The sequence below is a fragment of the Stigmatopora argus genome, chromosome 21, assembly GCF_051989625.1.
Source record: "Stigmatopora argus isolate UIUO_Sarg chromosome 21, RoL_Sarg_1.0, whole genome shotgun sequence".
NCBI lineage: Eukaryota > Metazoa > Chordata > Actinopteri > Syngnathiformes > Syngnathidae > Stigmatopora > Stigmatopora argus.
The window spans coordinates 5,684,914-5,704,534 of NC_135407.1; the positions used below are offsets into that span (position 1 = coordinate 5,684,914).

The 19,621-nt window shown below is 40.6% G+C and overlaps 1 protein-coding gene across 1 annotated transcript in view; it reads right to left on the reverse strand.

Moving 5' to 3' along the window:
* Positions 1 to 18,744: 18,744 nt before the first annotated feature.
* The window catches only part of khdrbs3 (KH domain containing, RNA binding, signal transduction associated 3), a 53,530-nt gene continuing 52,653 nt past the window's right edge, over positions 18,745 to 19,621 (reverse strand). The window contains exons 10-11 of the transcript XR_013297864.1: positions 19,565 to 19,605; positions 18,745 to 19,119 (exon numbers count right to left, since the gene is read on the reverse strand). The gene's annotated coding sequence lies outside the window, so the exon portion shown is untranslated. The remainder of the gene's footprint in view (positions 19,120 to 19,564; positions 19,606 to 19,621) is intronic.

Here is a 19,621-nt window from a genome sequence, read left to right on the forward strand (position 1 = left end):
ATTTCTGATCAATTAAAACAAAAAAAGCATTCCCCCCCCTTCCATTTTGCATTCTTTGGTTAGTGCGACTTATATTCCGAAAAATATGGTAATTCTAGTCAATTTACCCTGAAAACAAAGGACTTTCACTAGCTTTAAGTCAAAAAGTTTTTGCAATAGCTCCAAATTTATTCTTTCCCCCCCCCCGCTGAAATCCAAAAATGTTCGTCCGGGCGAAATCGGAAGCTTGTTAACATTATGCTAATGACGAGGAGAAACAAACAGCGACAACGAGCTCTGACAGCAGAAACGATACTGAAGGGGCGTTATTTGCTGGTGGAAGAAGGAGATCTTTGATGGCTAATTAACGCAGGCAGCTGTCAGAACGGTAATGGCGGCGAGCGAGGAGTTTTGATACTATGCTTCTATTTATGCTTTCGCGGCTCGCTTTGTTCTCCTGGGGATTCTCGGGTTGCACGGGAGGGCTTTGGGGAGAGGGAAGGAGGGAGGATGTGGAAAGGTGGGGGGAACATCAAATTTCTCCTTCCCGCGCTGGATGTGACCACATTAATTATAGATCCTCAGGAAGAAGGCGCTAAGATTCATTGGACGTATTTTTAGAATGTGAAGATGATTCATTTCTTGAAAAGAAATGACAGGTGTCAACTCGCTTGGAAATTAAACACACAAAGACGGGAGGAATGTTGAAAGATGCTTAAAGTGGAGAGCCATGGTGACATTTGGAAGAGCAAAGGTGCAAATGAATTTGTACATCGGGGCCTAAAGTGCAAGTGGAAAAACCTAATGTGTTAAATGAGTGTTAGCAATTAAAAAGTGGGACTTGCAGCGTGAAAGGAAAATAACAGCAAAAAGGAAAAAGTCAAGCATGTTAGATTCAAGTGGAAGAACATTAATGAGATTGAAAACATATTTTTTGGTAACGATGCTTAAAAAATAGGGGATATATATAAGAAAATTGTCCACTGATCATAAACGCCGTCTATTTTGAAGGGAGTGTCGTACAAGTTGGGGCCGCGACGTAAGCCGTTAATTTCCCAGGGACTCTCATGTTCTCAAGTGGCGCCTCGCAAACAAGCAGGCCATTAGGCAACGTGATACGTCATCAAGCTCATTTGCTTAGTTCACAGATTCAATTAACTCATCTAAGAGCTCCTTTGGAAAAGGAGAAGCTTCATTTCCCCCCACCGTGTCACCTTGGGTAGGATTTCTCCAAATGCGGCGCTGAAAAAGTCCATCGATCGCACCACGGGTGCAAAAATGGCAGGTGACATCCTTTTGAAGGGGAGACGAGACAACGGATCTCACACCGCCGGTGACACCAGCGCCGTCCCGGTAATGTCATCCCCCTACGGCCCCCCTACCAAATCTTATCAGCTGACGGCGTTCGACCCGACTTTGATTGATATCAGTCTTGCAGGGTTCATAGGAAAAGGTACTCAGGAGGTTTTTTTGTCGTGTTATATTTGATGTCGCTAGACTTTGATGGCAAGCGTGCAAATCATAACTTTGTATCAAGATGATGTGTCACGTCATTCAATTTTGACAGAATATTATTAAAGATATTTCCTCTATGCTTTGGTCTATTTGAGCAGTTTCATCCCAATGGTGATATCGGTAAGAAAGACAAAATAAAAATTGTGCTAAGGTGAAAAAGATATGTAATACCAAAACATCTGCATTAGAAAATTATGAAAAAATAATATTATAGCTCCTGAAAATATTTAAAAATAATAATAATAAGAAGAAAAAAAAAGTCAAACTGCAGTATTGATCCCATTTAAGAGATGGTATTTTTTATTTGATCAGAAATAAAAAAAACTATTTAAAAATAGTTAAATAGACAACACCCTGATAAATTGGCCCATGATAATGTCATATTTCCAATGATGGGATAACTCTAACCTAAAAAAAAACAACTTATACAATTAAAACATTTGTAAAGAACAAACTGTTATTTGTTTTCATGTCTTTTTTCATCATTTTTTTGCAAAAATGACAAATTTCATGCATGTTATTTAGTTAATTTTATGAACTGTAATCACCTTTGTGCAAGCACTTTGTATTATCACACAGTTCAGGAAAATTTCCCCAATTTTCTTGACAATACTCGGCATAAAACTCTCATATCAGCTGATATATTCTTGTCGCATCACCGGAATGTATATATTGTGCACACATTGTGTCAGTCATGCTGCAAGCAAGAAATGCTGATAAGATTCAGGCACCTGCCAGCGAAATATAAATTGAGAATACTGACCAAAACAATGCATTATCACCACTTTTGTTTGGGTTATTTTCACAAAAAAATTGCATGGGGAAAAAATTGTAATGCAAAAAAACAGATAGGGATGAGGACTCCAATGTAACTACGCCATCAAACCCACCGCTTAATATGTGCTGCGATTCCTATCAATTGCGGAGAAAGAAAGCAATTTGTGTTAGGGCGGATTTTTTGGGGGTCATCTCTATCTAGTATATTTCCATACACATCTCCTTCTTCCCACGGCTCTTCCCACAAACCCTCCACAGAGCAGCTGGCAGGAAATAGGCATTCAGTGCTTTCTAGATGACTTCCTGAAAGAAATGAATCTCAGAGGATGAAAAATGAGAACAATGAATAATGAAACGCCGAACGAGATGTGCCCGACCCGTTGCCATTCATACAACCTGTGTCGACGCGCGGGAGCATGTATAAAATTGAAGGTTGTGATCGCCGGACTGGAAAGAGGCAATACGTAGGGGGCCATTAGAGAGAAGGGAAACAAATAGCTTTTCCCCAGTGCACGTATAATCATTTGATTGAGGCAGGTTTACAAAGGGAAAAAAAAACCAAAAAAGCCTGTCCAGATAAACGTAACATTTTGCGGCGGTAAGATCGACGATGTGTTTTCATTCGCTCGTAATGATCGACGTTTTTTCAGTCTTGATCGCACGGTGGCGGACGGCAGTTAGTCATGATGGCCGGTGGTCAGTCATGACCTGCCTTTGACATAGCTAAGCGTCTAATCCATTTCGGATTGGACGGCGAGTGCCGTTAATGGCGGTGAAATATGATCACTCAATGGCAGACGTCCCACGTCGAGTTGAAGTGAGATTTTTCAACCAGATTTGCTCAGAAAATAAACAGTTTTTACATTGACCGCATGCTAAATTTGTTGTATTACACCTTAAAACGCTGAAATTAAGTAAACAAATTAACTACCTACCTGTCAGGAGCAGCTCGTTTGTCCCTCCTGGCTTGCCGTTAGGTTCGAGCAGCTGCGAGTGATTCATGATTACTTCCGAATGTGTGTATTTAAACACGACTGAATTGGTATTCTTTTTCGGATCGTACTGCATGATACTGCATACATCGCTGCGAAGGTACTGTTCTCCATGCTCTGGTTTTGTTTCGTTTTGGATGCACAAGTCCTTGTTATTTTGTAAGGCTTTCTGAGTTATTAAAGTTATTATCATGAGCACAATTCGCCTCGTCCCCTGCTGCCTCCCCGCTACTGCGTCCAAATCCCTCCGACCGCGCCACGATGTCTCGGCGCTATCATAACACTACCGTAGTCACTGCTTTAATCGTTTTGACGTCTATCGTCATTAGTGTCACACAATGTAAACTTTCATTTCTAAAAAGTGTGTGGAGGCTTATTCATATTTTCAATTCAGTTTCTCGTCCACCTGCTCACGATACATTCAAAGATTCAAACGCACATTCTTCTGTTTTCTGTTATAAAAGCCAATGTTGCTTCTGTTATGTGCAAAAAAGAAAAAAAATGAGTCCAAGTGCAGCCCTACAGCTCTCATGGCAGTCCTGACACAGAGTCATCTTGAGCACTTAAATCTTCCTAATCCCCCCCACATAAAGCGGCATTCTCCAGAAACCCCCCGCGGCTTCAGCGTCGTCAGAACGAGCTCGAGCGGCAAGCGTTCGCGTCAGGCAAAGTGGGTCGGAGCCGTGGAAAGGACTTTCAGAGAGGCCGAGCACAGCAGCCTTCACGCCGTCACTCTGCGCTTGCAAGACTCTATTTAAATCGGTCGGGAAGCTAAGTTTCGGAAGTACCGTGTTTTATACCAGACAGCGGGATCGAACACGTATTGAGCCTGCGTGCGTCCAGGACATCGATTTCTTTTTTCTAGGGCAACTGCCAAGGGTGCAATCTACCTGGGGGCGCACCATAACCTTCGGGAAAAAAATATTTGGTTGAAAGAAAAAGTTTTCGCTGACATGGTTTTTATGTTGGATAGCTATGTTCCAATTGGGGGAAAAAATACATTCTCAAAGGTCAAAGTTCAAATTTACCTTGTTAGCTTTCACTGCCATGACTAGCTATACAAGTCACATATCTGTTATCTCATTGGCCGTTTTATTTTTCCCCTCGTACTTAATATCTTGTACATACCGCAATGAAATATAAACTTCCAATAATAATGCAAAGTCTATCCGATAGCCGTTTATCTACCTGCTCAAATGTCCTGATTGATGCTGAGGCAAAGTGCTATTGATTGATAAGACTGTTGATCATGTCTATCGATTGTGTTGCCGTGCCTTGCGGATTATGGCACGCAAAGTCCGACGCCGCTCTCTGTTTCGCGGATGAGAGAGAGAGAAAAAAGCCCCGCCTGAGGTAATGAAATATGAGGAGCTATTGAATTGGAAAAATAAGTGCGCTCGAAAATATTGCTCCACAAAGCAGAATTGATGGGCCTGTGAAATAATCATTATTTATAAGGAGGGGGCCGGCAAGGAAGATGACAGGACTCGTCCCGTTCAGCATTTTTCACGCAACGAGATACAGTAGCGCCCGTCGTTTAGACGTCGGGGTTCAAACGCGACCGGCGCTACCGAAAGGAGAAGCGGGATCGATAACCAATCTACGGGCGGAGGGGGTCAGCTCGAACACGGGGAGGTTATTAAACATACGCTTGAGCTCAACAATGATAATGGAGGACTCCTCGGCGCTTGGCGACAGGCCTCGAACGTCGGCGGCGGCGATAAACAAACAATGCAGACGTCGACGATTGCTCAGCTAGTGGGATTTGGTGTAAATCAGTCTTCAACACAAATACGTTGAAAAGGGCTTGGAAATGTCATTTTGGGAAGATTTGTATCTGGTAATTATATTTTTTGTACCGTGGAAAAATCGATGGGGAGCGGTTTGTAAAGGCGAGTTTATATTTCAGGGTCTTTTGTACGTTTAGGGCCTTTTTGGATGTTTTTGCAACGGAAAAGACAACATGAGCTAAAAATCACCGTAAATCGACTTTAAAAATATCATAGCAGCACACACAAGGATTGCATTGCAACAATAATAACAATAATAACAATAACACATGCATGCATGTTGTCGGAAGGTAAAATGAAGCCAGAGTACACGCAAAAAAAAAGAATTGTCCACTTTCCGGAGTAATTCTGCTGCTGGTCAATAGAGAGTGTAGATCATATTTACTGGCTGAATTAAAAAAAAAAAAAAAGGACTGTAACTGCACAGTCCACCCACTGGTGTGTATCGGATATCATGTATATTTGATACTGGGATGATCAATGAGAAGCTTTGTGTATGTGTGTGTTATTTTTTTACTCAAGTGAATCTGTTTTAATATTTTTTCGGGGAAGAATAAATCATACAATAATCACACAACATGGTTTATAAAGTGGTGTAGCCAAGCTTGCAAATTGATTTAAGCCTAAAGGCATGTGCGCTGTGTCATTGACATGGAAAACTTTTCCCAAAGGTCATATCAAGCTTTTGTTGGTCCAAAATGTTACTTTGACTCATTTTTCATCAAAATAAAGCATAATTCACCTGGATTTTTTTTAGTTGAGAAGAGAAGAATATTTCAATAAAATAGTTCAAAATTAAAATTGCTGGCATAAAGAAAATCAAATAATTCAGCATACCTATGTTATTGGTCAAATTGAATGAATAATGATTATCAATGACAAAGAGGCTTTCTCACATCATATCTCACATAAAAGATGAAAACACCATTTACTTAAAAATTACTACTTAAGTTGACTTCTGAAACAACTAAAATTCAATCATAATAACAAGCCGAAAGAAAACATTTTTAAAAGTCTTTTCGAAGAAAATGACGTTACGTATCCAGTAAAAATTTGAAGGCATGACTCGGTCTCAACTAGATTATGCAAATCAGAATTTCCCGACCCGGGCCAATCCGGCTTCAATTTGCGAATTTAGATGACATGTAGAAAGGATAAAAAGATGATGAAGCTCCGTAATGGTTCCCCGCCGGCCCGCAGCACCAGGAAAGGAAAGAAATAGCTCTGGTGGCATCATAACCTTGACCGCACTTCGCTGACTGACGCACTGGAGGGCCACTTTGTGCCAGCATTAGCCCCTCCGCATGGGCTGCCCCACTGGCCACCAGTAATAAAATGGAATGTCAAATCAAAGAGAGCGCAGAGAATGGCCGTCACCACGGGGCTTAGGTTTTTGGAGCGAAATGGGAAAGTGGATTTAGTGCTGCTCTTCTCTGGATTTGCTCGATATGCTGCAAATGGAGTCAATGGAATATGGGATGAGCTGACAAGCTGCTTGGGAGGAGAGCGTCACAATGGCCGTGCTTCTTCGTGCATACGCTATTAAAAGACTAATAAGAACACCTTTTCTTTTCTTTTTTGGGATGCTCACGGCTTTGCGCGGTAATGAGTTGTAACAGCCTTGACGTACAATGCAAATGTCACTTTTTTTTCTTTCAATTTAAAAGGAAAGGATGCAAATTATAAGAAGTTGTGATCGTTTAAAAGTTGATAATTGCTCTAACTTGGATGCCAATTTCTGTCAGTTGACAATACATAAGATCTTACCATTGTGCACTGTAATATTTTGGAATTTTGGAACAGATCTCGTTAGGAGCTACAATATTGCTTTAAAAAAAGAAAAGAAAAACTATATTTTAATCAATAATCAATAATTGCATGGAATTTTTTTGCACCAGGATAAAAATAGTACCAACCAGTTATTCCTGATTATACAAAGGCAAACAAATTCACTTTTGATCACAGTTCATCCTTAGCTCTATTGAGTTAATTACTCATCAATATAGTGTTTACAACATCCTTCCACTTTTTAATGGCAGAATGAGCAGCCGTGTGGGGGAAGATATTTTCCTCCCAAAGGACAAAAACTCTATTATAAAATGATGAGATGGGGGAGAGCCAAATGAAAATCACTCCTTATTTTTTTTCTTAATTAGTGCTCGTGTGCACAAATGACTAACACCCAGTGCCGCACATTTGCATTTTCAAGTTCTTGACAGTGATGTCGACATAATAGAAGACTCTGTTCCCGTCGTTTTTTAAGCGAGGTGACTCGGAGCAACAAGAACGACATCACAGAGAGTTTGATCGCAAAGTGACGGGAAGAAGGCAAACGAACCCGTCTTACCTTGCGCACCACACCGTAAACACGTCCCTTCATCTTAGGGAGTCGGAGCGTGTTTGTCGTCACGGGCTCTACTTTCGCGGCTCATTTCGCTCGCGACCTTCAACTCACTGCCAACTACAAACAAAGTTGAAGGAATATCATCATCGTCTGGGAACAATGAAAAAATGATGAATAAACAAGAGAGTATCTGATAATTTTTTTGTGTTTGTACAATTTTTTTTGTCAAACAAAATATAGAGTTTTTCACATTGATTCTACATGAAAGGCACTGTTTAATTGACTAGTCTCCTCTAGTGTTAAAACTGAGTAGTGCAACAGAATGTAGGCTGAATGCAAGCTTGGTGTGCGGGACCTATTTAATGATAATTTCATCTTTTTGCTTTAAATTACTGGGCTGCAGGTTTGTAATATTTATGCTCATTTCCATCAAACCCTTTTTGATAGCAATGTGTAAAGAAACGGGCTATTTACCTGACCTTTAAGTAATTTAACATTCACGCTAGTAATACTTTATGCAGTCATTTCGGAACATTTGACTTGTTTCTGTTCTAAGTACGGCCGTTATGTCCTATTTTCATCAGAAATCACTTTTCCATTACATTGTCCACAAAATTAATAAGGCGATATAGATACTTTTCCCAGTAAGTCACGTACCAACATGGCATGGTGTATTTTTCTCCGGCTTCGTGAACTCCAGTGGAGTGACAACGGGGGGGATTGATGACTTCCATTTAAGTTACCACGAGCCACAATGAGATCAAAATCAGCTAAATTAGCCATTAGCGTGTTCTGATTTTAAAAAGAAACTCTCAATGCAACATTTTAATAACCGCCGTGGCGTCTTATTATACAGTGGAAATCATGATAAATGTGACTTCAATTATCATCCGTAGCATATTTTTGGTGAAAAATCCACGTTTGAAATAAAACTATCAATTTTTATATTACTGTTACACAAGGAAACTAATGTAGTTGTTCTCCTTGTTTGTTCTTATGATGGCATGAATGTTACAGTAATTAATTGTCATTAGAGATCCATTGATTCGTGTCTGGCAGTAATTAGCATCGTACAAATGTTCCTGCATCCTCCGATTCCTAACAAATAGAGAAATGATTGGTGCTTATTGTAGTTTTTGCTTCTTAATTTCAGTCCGGCAACGCAGCAGACGCATCCTGCCATTTTTTTTCCAGCCGTTTAATGCGGATCCACCAGTTGCATGCTTTTATTTTTTCCGGCCTCAGCTGGCAAATTGGAACATGACGCCTAAATCCTCTCAAATCATGAAATTCCGACGCCACTTTGCCTTGAATATTTAGCGCTACACCTGTGATGGCGGCGGTGGTAAAAGGTGATTTATGACACACAACAAGCTATTAAGGAGTTGCGTGTGGTGGGGGGGTAATCAGAGTGGGGAAATGGGCTGGAAATTCTCTTCTTCATGCCACATTGATTCATCCTTCAGAGAGCAAAAACCTCCCCATTATGCACACCTCATCTAAAAGAGCCCGAGGATGACGATTGCGGGGCCTGCATTGAGCTGATCCTAGGTCAGTTGCCGAGCCACTAACCTGCAACTTGCCCCCCCAGGTTGTTACTGCAACCACTGTGGGTGGTGCGGCCAATGTTCCCTCTAATTTTTCGTTGGTCTGAGCAGAAAGTCAACCTCCCTGAGCGCACTGAGTACCAGTGTGAGCGACATCATCGGTACTCGGATGATTCGCCTAAAGACGTTTCGCCGACGGACGTTTGACAGACGGGCAGGTCGCCGAATGGACGTTCCGCCGAACGTTCATTCGGCCGAACGGAGGTTTCGCCGAAACGGGATTCGCGCGCTCGCCCCGCCCCCGGATCGTGTGTGTACAAGTTTTTCAACCTCGGCCCGCGGGCCATATACGGCCCGTTAGGATTTTTAATCCGGCCCGCCGCCGGTGTTGTCCAAATTATAGTAAAAATCAATGTTAGTCTACCATCAATGGCAGCCCGGGAATAAGCACTCTTGGGCGGGCAGATGTAGCAGAACCGAGCCGTAAAATGACAGCAATCGGGTCAAATCCATCCTAAAACAGCATTTAATGATTAAATACAAATACTGGAGCTCTTTGGACATTAGAACCGAGCCCAGGGAAGTGAATTCCTTGGTAAAATGTCGTGATGATATCGCGATGGAGGCAAAAAAACGTCTATATACGTCCATTCGCCAAACGGCTCAAAATGCTCTCAAATTCGGTCAAATCCAGCCGAAAACAGCGTTTAATTATTAAATACAAATACTGGAGCTCTTTGGACATTAGAACCGAGCCCATCATGAAGAAAGGGGTAAAAAAAAAAAAAAAAAAAAAAAAAAAAAAAAAAAAAAAAAAAAAAAAAAAAAAAAAAAAAAAAAAAAAAAATCTGTTTTTTTTTTTTTTACTGCGCGCCATAGGATTTCTGCTGCGCAGAGAAGACGAGAGTAGTGCGCAATTGCGCACGCGCGCAGCTTAGAGGGAACAGTGGGTGCGGCATATATAATTAAGTGGCTTTTCTTTATAAAAACAGCTAGTTTGGTCAATTTAAGGTTTTATACATGGAAAAAAGAACAATAACACTGCTCTTATTATGATAAACTACCATTGACGGCTTTAGGGATCAATAATACTTGACGTGTTTACGGTTATGGAATATTTTGGGGCATAATTGTCCATAAGATTTGATTTCTTTGAGAAAATTGATCGTTATTTTTGAAATGTTGGTGAAAAAAACAACCCCAAAAGTACACACTTAACCAAAAACAGTTATGACAATTAAACTTTTTTGAACGACCATACCTTGTGCTTATCAGGGTGAACGTCATTCTAGTCAAACCTGTGAGTAAATTATTTATTTGCTCACAAATGTTGTCTTTTCTGGTTGAAAAGCTACATTAATACAATAATGCATCGTTTAATTTGGCAACCCAATGGTGGTTGATCCATGTTGCACTACATTTTTTGGCCACCAGTCTTTCATATGAAGTGTCGCATCCTGTATATTATATAAAAAGAAAATAACAATTCTAATAGATCTGGAGCTCCATGTCTACTTTTATTTTTATGTATTACCGAAGCCACATCAGTGTCACAGTGAAATATGCCCCAATGAGACACTGTATGGGTCTTGTGTATACGCTTAATATGAGAGTGTGAAAAGATAAAGCATTTCTTCTGTTTTTAATGCTGATATATTCCTTGCTGGTGAAACAAAGAGATGGAGGAAGCAGCTGTCGTTGGGGTGACGGCGAGTTCATTCCTACCTTTGCTTTGGAAATGGAGTCTCAATAACTCTGGGTAATTGCTTCCTCACTGTCATTTAAAAAAAGTATCTGAACAATAGCTTGTTTATCACAACAGCTATTCAATTGTGTCTCTCAAATGTTTCAATCATATTTTCTGGCGTAGACCAATGACCCGTGCGTAGGTTTAAATGCCTTTTTCATGTTTATTTGCTATTGATCGTCAACTCGGACGGATGCAGCAAAACCTGCAAAGATGAATGGTCGCCAGCTGCTGTCTGACTAACAAGATCGTTTTCTTTTCCAAGAGCTGGGAGCGATAAGTTGTGCAGCAATGGTTGTAGAAACACTTGATCAACCTCAAGAGAACCATGATTTGGGCACTTGTGATGAAAAGGCAGAAAATAATACTCTATATGCCTGATTATAAGTCACTTTTTTATAGTTTGTCTGTGACTAATACCAAACAAGTGTTTTTTTTCCTCTCTGACCATTAACAGCCTGTTATTTAAAAAGGCTATATACGACACTTTGGCTTATTGAACCTGTTGTTCTCCATTCTACTATTATTACTTTCACATATGTTTATTCTCCTTTTATCCCCTACCAAAAGTGTCTTTTATACTTCAGTGCGATTTATATATATAATTTATTTTTCCTTTTCATTGTGTATTCTATGGCTGGTGCGACTTATAGATGGAAAAAGATAGTACTAGGTATGGTTCAGTTTGGATTGGAAGAGTATATTAAATAAAAATGATTCTGTCAATTCCAGTGGACGAGATCATGGATTTTAGAAGTTCAAAATGATTTGTATTCATTTTCGTTCTCCGAGTCAGGGCAAAAATCCGAGCCCGATTCCAACGTGAACATCTGCCGGGGCGACAGTCGCTGTCGTGCACACTTCATCTCACTTCAACATTGTCTTTTGAGCTCAGAGAAAGAGACAGCGTACTCGGCTGAGGGCTCCCTTCAGACTCGGGCCCGAGAAGCCCGCCGAGCAAAGCACGCGGCGACCTCCGACCGGCGGGGCCGCAGTCACTGGGTCTGGTTTTTCCATCACACGCCAGCAGCGGCACAGCTGCGGCGGTCAGTGGTGGACAGGGGGGCGCGGCGCTGTCCTCTGGCTCCAATTAAGCCCACGCCGGTCCAGCGCGGCTGCCCTCCTTCGGGGGGAGCGGGCGTCTGACGCTGATGTGGCGCTACAGCGGCTGCGGGAGGTGCTACCTTTGAGGCAATGCCAATAAGTGGCTGCACCCCTGTCAACCTTGCCTTCATTTCACGCTGCCGTGGCAACGCTTTGGGCTCTCCGGGCGAGCTCGCCGGAAAAGAAACACAAGGGTCACGTTTACTCTCCTGTCTCGCAATATAATCTTTGGACATTTTGTTCACTCGCAAAAACCACGAGGATTTCACTTTATGATGAGAGAGCTACAAATGTTTTATGTTTGCCACCTAAATAATAATGCCTCTGTTATTCCATTTATGTCTTTATTTAAATCCACCGATGTGCAGATGGATTTTAAGGAGAGGCCTTTTATTTGCACCGAGTCGGTTTTACATTATTTAACTTTATTGCACAGATTTGTATCTGTTTTTCGACAATAAATGTAGTTGGGACTAGCAAAAAATATAGATTTTACTGCCTAATTAAGTCTTTTTACAGTGAATGGCTGCTGTTTACAGGAAATAGGGACCATACACTACCAAATAAAAATGTTAGTTTGCTGCCAGATCTCACGGTTCAAATGGATCCGATGTGTACTTTTGACTAAACTAATTCAAATTCACAAGAATAAAAAGAGCCATGTGATTGGACAGCGATCATTATTAATGGCCGTGCAGGCATTAAGCACAATTCTGTCTAAAAAGTTCACAGCAAAAAGAGAAAAACAAGAAAGTATTTGCATATGGACTAAACAAACACCTCAAAATTAGCAATTATCTTAAAGTTGCTGCTATTGCAGAGGTCATTGAGTTCAAGAAGCATTTTTAAAATATTTTTTTGCATGTATTGTGCCAACTCGATGCGATCAATAAACAAGAAGTCGGGACACGAGCTGTCAAGCTGCAGGCAAGCGAATAAATGACACCTCTGATTCGCACTTCCTCCCCCGCAATGGCAAGCTGTTGGCCGCCGTTCAACGCGCTTATTAACATAAGTCAGACAAGTTGAGCTTGGCCAAATGTGTTGTTTACTGGATGTAGGCAACATACTCGAAATGTGCCTTGCAAGTGCTTTTGATTAGAATAAAATGGATAATCAGGAATTTGATTAAAAGTAAAAGGTTTAATGTGGTTTGAGAATTAATGGTTCCTTTTTTTGGCAAATATTTGGTGAAACTATCGAACGGGAGCAGACTGGCTGAAGCCATTCACTTTGAAAAAAAAAACGTCACCGTGGGGATGGCAGTCTTGAACGATGTTTTCTGTTTCTTTGTTATTGTGCAATGTTTGCTTTTTTTGTCCCTTTAATTACATTTGGTGAGAAGCTAATTGCCTCTTTGGCATTGAAGTGAGTGCATTTTCAGCAAGCGCCAAAGAAAAGGAATGAAAGCAGCGAGTGGCAATGAATGGCTTCTTGTACCCTCAGGACTGAAAGCTTTTATATACACTCGTTAAACTTTGGTTGCCAGACATTATGGGGAAATCATTTATTAACTCCTTCACTGCCGGTTTTAAGTTTCTTTTACACAAACACGAGTGTTTAAACACTCATTAAATGATTGAAATTTGTGAAAGAGCATTCAAAAATAAATGAGCAAGGCCTACACTAGTGTGTAGTTATTAAAAATGTGGAATAAAATCCATTTTGTACCACCAAAACATGGACTCGGGTTCAATTAACATTGCATTTCGAGAGAATAATGATTGGTAAATATCACAGTCCAGTCTACAAGTAAAAATAACGATTGAAAATTTGATTATTTATCATCCAAAATCATTAAAACCTGATTTTTTTTACTTAAAAAAACTGTTTGTTTCAGATATTCATACTAGTGAAAATATTTGCGTAAAAATGCTATTTGAACAAGTATCTGTGGAGTTCCAGTCACTGCACAGCACAACAGGCGTCAACGAGATGTTCCATGAAAACGAGGCGCGGCGTGGGAGTGCTGTCGTAGAAAGACCCCAGAAAACATGCTCCGGGGTCTTTTTACGCAGGTGCGGAAAACTGAGGCGGCTGGAAAGAAGCCATTAAGCGGGGAGACGCAGATCCTCCGTGGACGAGTCGACGGGAACATCTGGAAGAACAGGTGGTGCTGCTGAAGAGATGTGAGGATCGGAGTAGAACCCCTCCCATGTGTTTGCGGAACGAAGCAAGGGATGGGAGTCGGATTGGGGGGGATCAGTGTGCATCTGGAGGCAGGGAAATGCTAGGGGTGATGACCCCATTACCTGTAGTGACCTTGTGCAGCTGTGAACTAAAAAAAATGTGTGGTTTATTGTTGACTGATTAAATATGAACGGAATGGTAAGCATTCGTTCATGGCTTGCCGAGTTTAATTGGATATTTTCTATTTGAACTCGTAAACGTTTGACACTAAGTTCAATTCAAGAAATGTATTTTGTTTTTGTAGAAAAGTCCAAGAGAGGAAATATTTTAATTTTTCAAATGCTTTTTAAAAATTTTTTTTTTTTCAAATTTGCAGGGAAAAGGCAATAAAGATAAATAATGATAATTGAATTCAGGATGAAACACGTGGCTGTCAAACAAGATTTTCTGGCCGAACCAAGTGATGTGGCGGGCTGGATCTGGTCCCCGGACCACCACTTTGACCCCTGCGGAATAAATGAACCTACTCAAGCTCCAGGATGTGAAAAAAAGCCATTTATTAAGTTGCTCATTAGTACCGAAGTGAAGTGAGGGTGCGCTATCGGCTCCCCTCACACGACCGCGTGACAAATTAACATCGGGCATTTTTGAGCCTCTCCAACGCCAAGAAACTTCCAGCGAGCCTAATTATGACTGCTCCCACACATTATCATCCCCACTCCAACAGCTCCCTTCAAGTCTCCTCTATAATAACACTAAAATTTAATGTTTGCCCCAAAGATGACCCACCATTACACCCAAATGATCCCTCAGGATGGAGAGCCCATGTAAGTAAAAGTTTTTAATTTTTAGTTTTTTACTATATATATATATATATATATATATATATATAGTATATAGTAAAAAAAAAAAAAAAAAAAAAAAAATGCAAATAAAGAAATAAAAAATAAATAAATATATATATATATATATATATATATATATATATATATATATATATATATATATATATATATATATATATATATATATGCTGGTACAGATTTGATACCTGTGAACAAGAGACAGAGGCCAGTTGAATGTCCTGCTTCCAGTTGCCATGGCAACAGGCTGAGTGCTGGCAATAGCCTTAATGTTTAATGGATGTACATGAGAGCCGTATTGATCCGCTAATCAAACTGCACGTGAGAGAGAAAACTCATTAAAAACATATACAAGAAGTGCATCAATGTGCAATTTGACTGATTTCTATCTGTACAATTGAATGAGATGCCATACAAGAAAGAAGTTGACATTATTAATGGTAATCTTCCATTTTTCTTGGCACTGTCAAAGAACCATCATTTTTGGAACTAATGTGTATTATAAAAGAAAAAAAAATGTGATTTAACCACGAAAAAGCTGCAAATACACCCGATTCCAACTCTTAACAATTGAGTATTTTTTCTTTTTTCCATTTCAGTGTGAAGTTAAAACTGTGCAGACACGATTCATCACTCAAACCCCAACCTTCCGACCTGAAAACTATCAAATATGAAGTACCGCCGCACGGGTGCTCGCTATCCCACCTGGTCGAAGTTATCAATTTCATTTGAAGAACGCACACACGCATCTAGCCTTTTGGCCTCTTACATGAGGCTGCAGTCAGTAGACAAACAGACTCAGAAATGAGACGCAAAAAAAGGGCATGAAATCCTTGGGCAAGAATCTGGTAGGCCAGATCGCCTGCGAGGTCACCATGTACGGCTCTTATCCCGAGGACATTGTGGGTTTTATCTCTTCATCCGACACTGATGTAAGGCTAAAGCCGCTACGTGCTCAGCCCGAGGCCCCGAGGGATCACCTCGCCAGCCCAGACAAAAAAAATCAGCTCCGGTGACAAGAGTGCAGAGGCGGACACTTTTAAGAAAGCAGAACGTTGCTTCATCCGCCTCTCTAACTCCTCTTTATTCTCTCATGCGGAAAAGTTGGCGAGATGGTCGACCCTGACCGACTTGGATGTTGGCTAAATGAATTCACTCCAATACAATGCAGTTTTTGGGCAAATATGTTCTTTTTATTGGGAAAATTGGAAATCCATACTTTTGGATGCGAGCGATTTTGTGGATATCTCGGAAACATATTAAGGAGGCTAAAATAGCACATCCAAAGGTATTTTTTAAAGCTATACAGCATAAAATTGCTACGTATATATATTTTGGGGGGAAATAAATTAAGTGAAGGGCAAAATTAGGTTGCCTACGAATTGATTGGTTCTCGAATAATAAACGTATTTAAAGAATAGTCCAATCTTGATTCTGATTTTCTTGATTTTTATGCTCTTTGTTCTGGAAAGTTTGTTCCACAAGTGTAAATGGAATTATATAGTATCAAATGTAGTATATTTTGGGAAATATAACCCTGGAATATTTGCAGCGCTCATAGGATTTGATTTAAATCTTAAACTATTGATTTTTAATATATTGATACAATGATATACCATCCCTTGTTATATAATCCTATGTACTTTTAAAAACAAGTGTTATTGCATCTCTATAATTGCATTTGGGTAAACCCAAGGCTCTTTCTCTTCAATTAGAGCTACATTAGTTGCACATTACCCCGAAAGCCATTTAGCGTTGCTCAACGGCTCGTCAACCTAACGATCGGGGAATTGAACCACCTGCTGATTGAAGCCCCCAAGCCCCCGGCGATGAGCGAAACTTCATAAACAGCAATTAAAGCCCCCGAGAAGAGTAATCCCGCGTTTCCCACGACAAGACAAGCGCATTGATCCTTGTCCTCCCGTTATTTATTTAACGTGGCGCGCGCGGAGGCTATAAAAGGCGCGGGCGGTGGCGGCTGCACGAAGAGCGCGCCGAATGCCAAACGCGATCGGCTTAATGGGAGGCAAATGTCATTTGGAAGGTCAGCGTTCCGCCAGAGGGCAGCGGAAAAGGTGTTAAGGTAAACACTTTTAACGCGGCGTCTCGACACCGTCCGGTTAAGACTTTATTCACCGAGTGTTGGCATTATCAGAGCGGAACTTAACAGCTCATTCCACCACGCCACAATGTTTGGCCTTTGCCTTCCTGAGGGAAAGCGTGAACGGATTCTACGGGAACGCAAGGCCGGGCTGACACACAAGGAAACATCGGAGGGTTGAAAGCCCGCGAGAGTCAGGGTCCACTTGAACGTATTCAATATTTAGTGGAAACTCTGAATATCACGTTTGCCAATAATAGTCTGTTTCAGCCTTAAATAATTTAGTGGGGCTGTGTATTGAAGTAGAAAAAGAGCAGATTTCCATGGCAATAGAGAGAAATGGGAATACAGTATCAGTTTTTTTAACCAGTGCAAATATGAAATTACATTTTCACACAACAAAATCTCCTAAAATTGACTGTTGTGTAACAGTGACTTAGCACAAAAAAGATTTATACTGAAATGACAGCCTTTTTATACACAATAACACCAACGATAAAGCAAATCAAATGTACATATGGCACAAGTGTATATACATACATTCTGGTTGAAAGCACCAATGTAGTTGGAATATTTTTAAAATGGCATTACGCCAGTCATCAGTTCCTGTCCCCATCACCCCTCCTTCAGTCAAAGCGCTGTCCTGATCGATCCCTGGCAATCCCACTTTCCACTTAGCGACCCGGGTCGCATGAACACTCACTTTCAAGGCACTTGAACATTGATTCCTCATCACTACATTAAGAGCCCGACACTTAATTACAGAACAAAAAGGCATGGGGAGGCCACTCGATGCCCTTAAACGTATTACAGGAAAGTGTATGCGTAAACTTCAAAAAAGAAAGAAAAAACTATTTTGTAATGCAATTCTCACTTCACAAGACCTGTGAAACGGTGTGCGAATAGCGAGGTTCAGTCAAGTCTGAAGATTTGGCATTGGTAGGCAGAAATGATTAATTATTTATATTTACATACTTTGTTTTATGGCCACCCGATTTTCCTCCCAACTCCAGTCATTATAAGAATAAAAAAATGAATATTGGCAGACATAAGCAGAAACAGGGACTTTGAGCCAAGTTGAATTCAGGATGAAAGATTAAAAAGTTCAATTTTTGGGGGTACACCTTGTACGACCGCTTCCTCCGATCCATCTCTTGTAAGAGAACTTGTAAAATAACCCATTATTCAAATAAACGCACCCAAATAAATACCACCTGTTTTAGTTCCATACGTACAGTTTTACTATAACTTCCAACCACCTCATTTTCTTAACTGTAAACCCTAAAATGGGGCGCGTCTGCCTCCGGGATCATCACGTAACGCTTGCCCCCCCACTTCGTACGCATCCTTAATCAAACAACCCTCGTTTACTCCCAGCATGCTCCAGATTACATTGTCATTTGAAGTCACTTCAGAGATCCAAACCTTCCCCGAAGGTGGGAACTCGAGGATCTAAGCGTCAGGTCGATTGTTAGCCTCTGAGGCCGAACTCTCCGGCGTCCTTCGCCTCCTCTTAATGGAAAACCATTGTTTGACACCCAGGCTTTTTGCGGACCCGTGCGCCAAGCGCCATGTTCCTCTTTCCCACCCGGTTCCCACTGAAAGCTATTTTGGATTCGTAACAGTCATGGAAGTCGATTCTCATTAAGAGTTACAAGCGGAATAGAGCGCAGATGGGGCGGGGTCGACTCTCATCATCATAATGCATTCACAATTGCACGGGAGATTAAAAAAAAATCTTTAATGAGACTCCATCCCTAAAAGTGGCACAACATGGTAAAAAAAAATGAGGCACTTTAGGAAATGAATGAACATGAATTAACAAACACATTGCAAATGAATGATGTCACTCACCTTAGCATAGAAAGTGATGTTTATTGTTTTCTTAGCCAATAAATGGCAGGTTCACAGTCAGTTCAAAGCACTCCTGCGTCCGTGTAAAATAGTAAACGTAAAGCGGGCATGGGAATCTGAGGGAAATATTTTTGGACAGAATATCCCAGGAGAATGGGGAACTCCATTTGGCTGACGGCTTTTACTCTTTTGGAGTGATAACATGTGACGCTTTTTTTTCTCTTTCTTTTCTTCCTCCTTTTATTGCATCTCAAATTCCCCGGCAGGTTTCACCTGTGAACGTGTTAGTCCTACACACTTGCCAACGGGCAGATGTGTCTTTGCCATCCTTTGAGAATCTTTGGGGAGGTTCGTTTCTCGGCGTCGTTCATCGCATCTGCGTGGATGGGAAACGTTCACATTAGTGCCATTTTAAGTCAAAGTAGAGTTTTTATTCATTGTACACAGCCTAATACCATTTTAAATATCATCCAACTAGTGTAATGAAGCTAAGATATATTTATTTTTTTGCAATATGAGAGGAAACCGAAGCAAACAATGAAAAGCGTGCAAGCATCCAACTTATTTTATGACAAAAGGAAATTATACTGCATTTTTAACAGTTTGTACTCCCTGAGAGAACGTCAAAATAACATCAAATATAACAATTTAAAAAAATTATATATATTTACAGCTCATTTAAAACTATCTTAAGAGAAAAGGGTGAATTTCATGTCATTATTGAGCTAAAAAAAGTGAACCGAATGATGTTAAAACTGATTTCTACCATAATTATGCAAGTAAAAGAAAATATTCATACATAACTTTTATTATTTACGTACCTTTCGTACCAATGATATGCTCCATCTCCCGCAGTTTCAACCTAACGTGGAAAATAA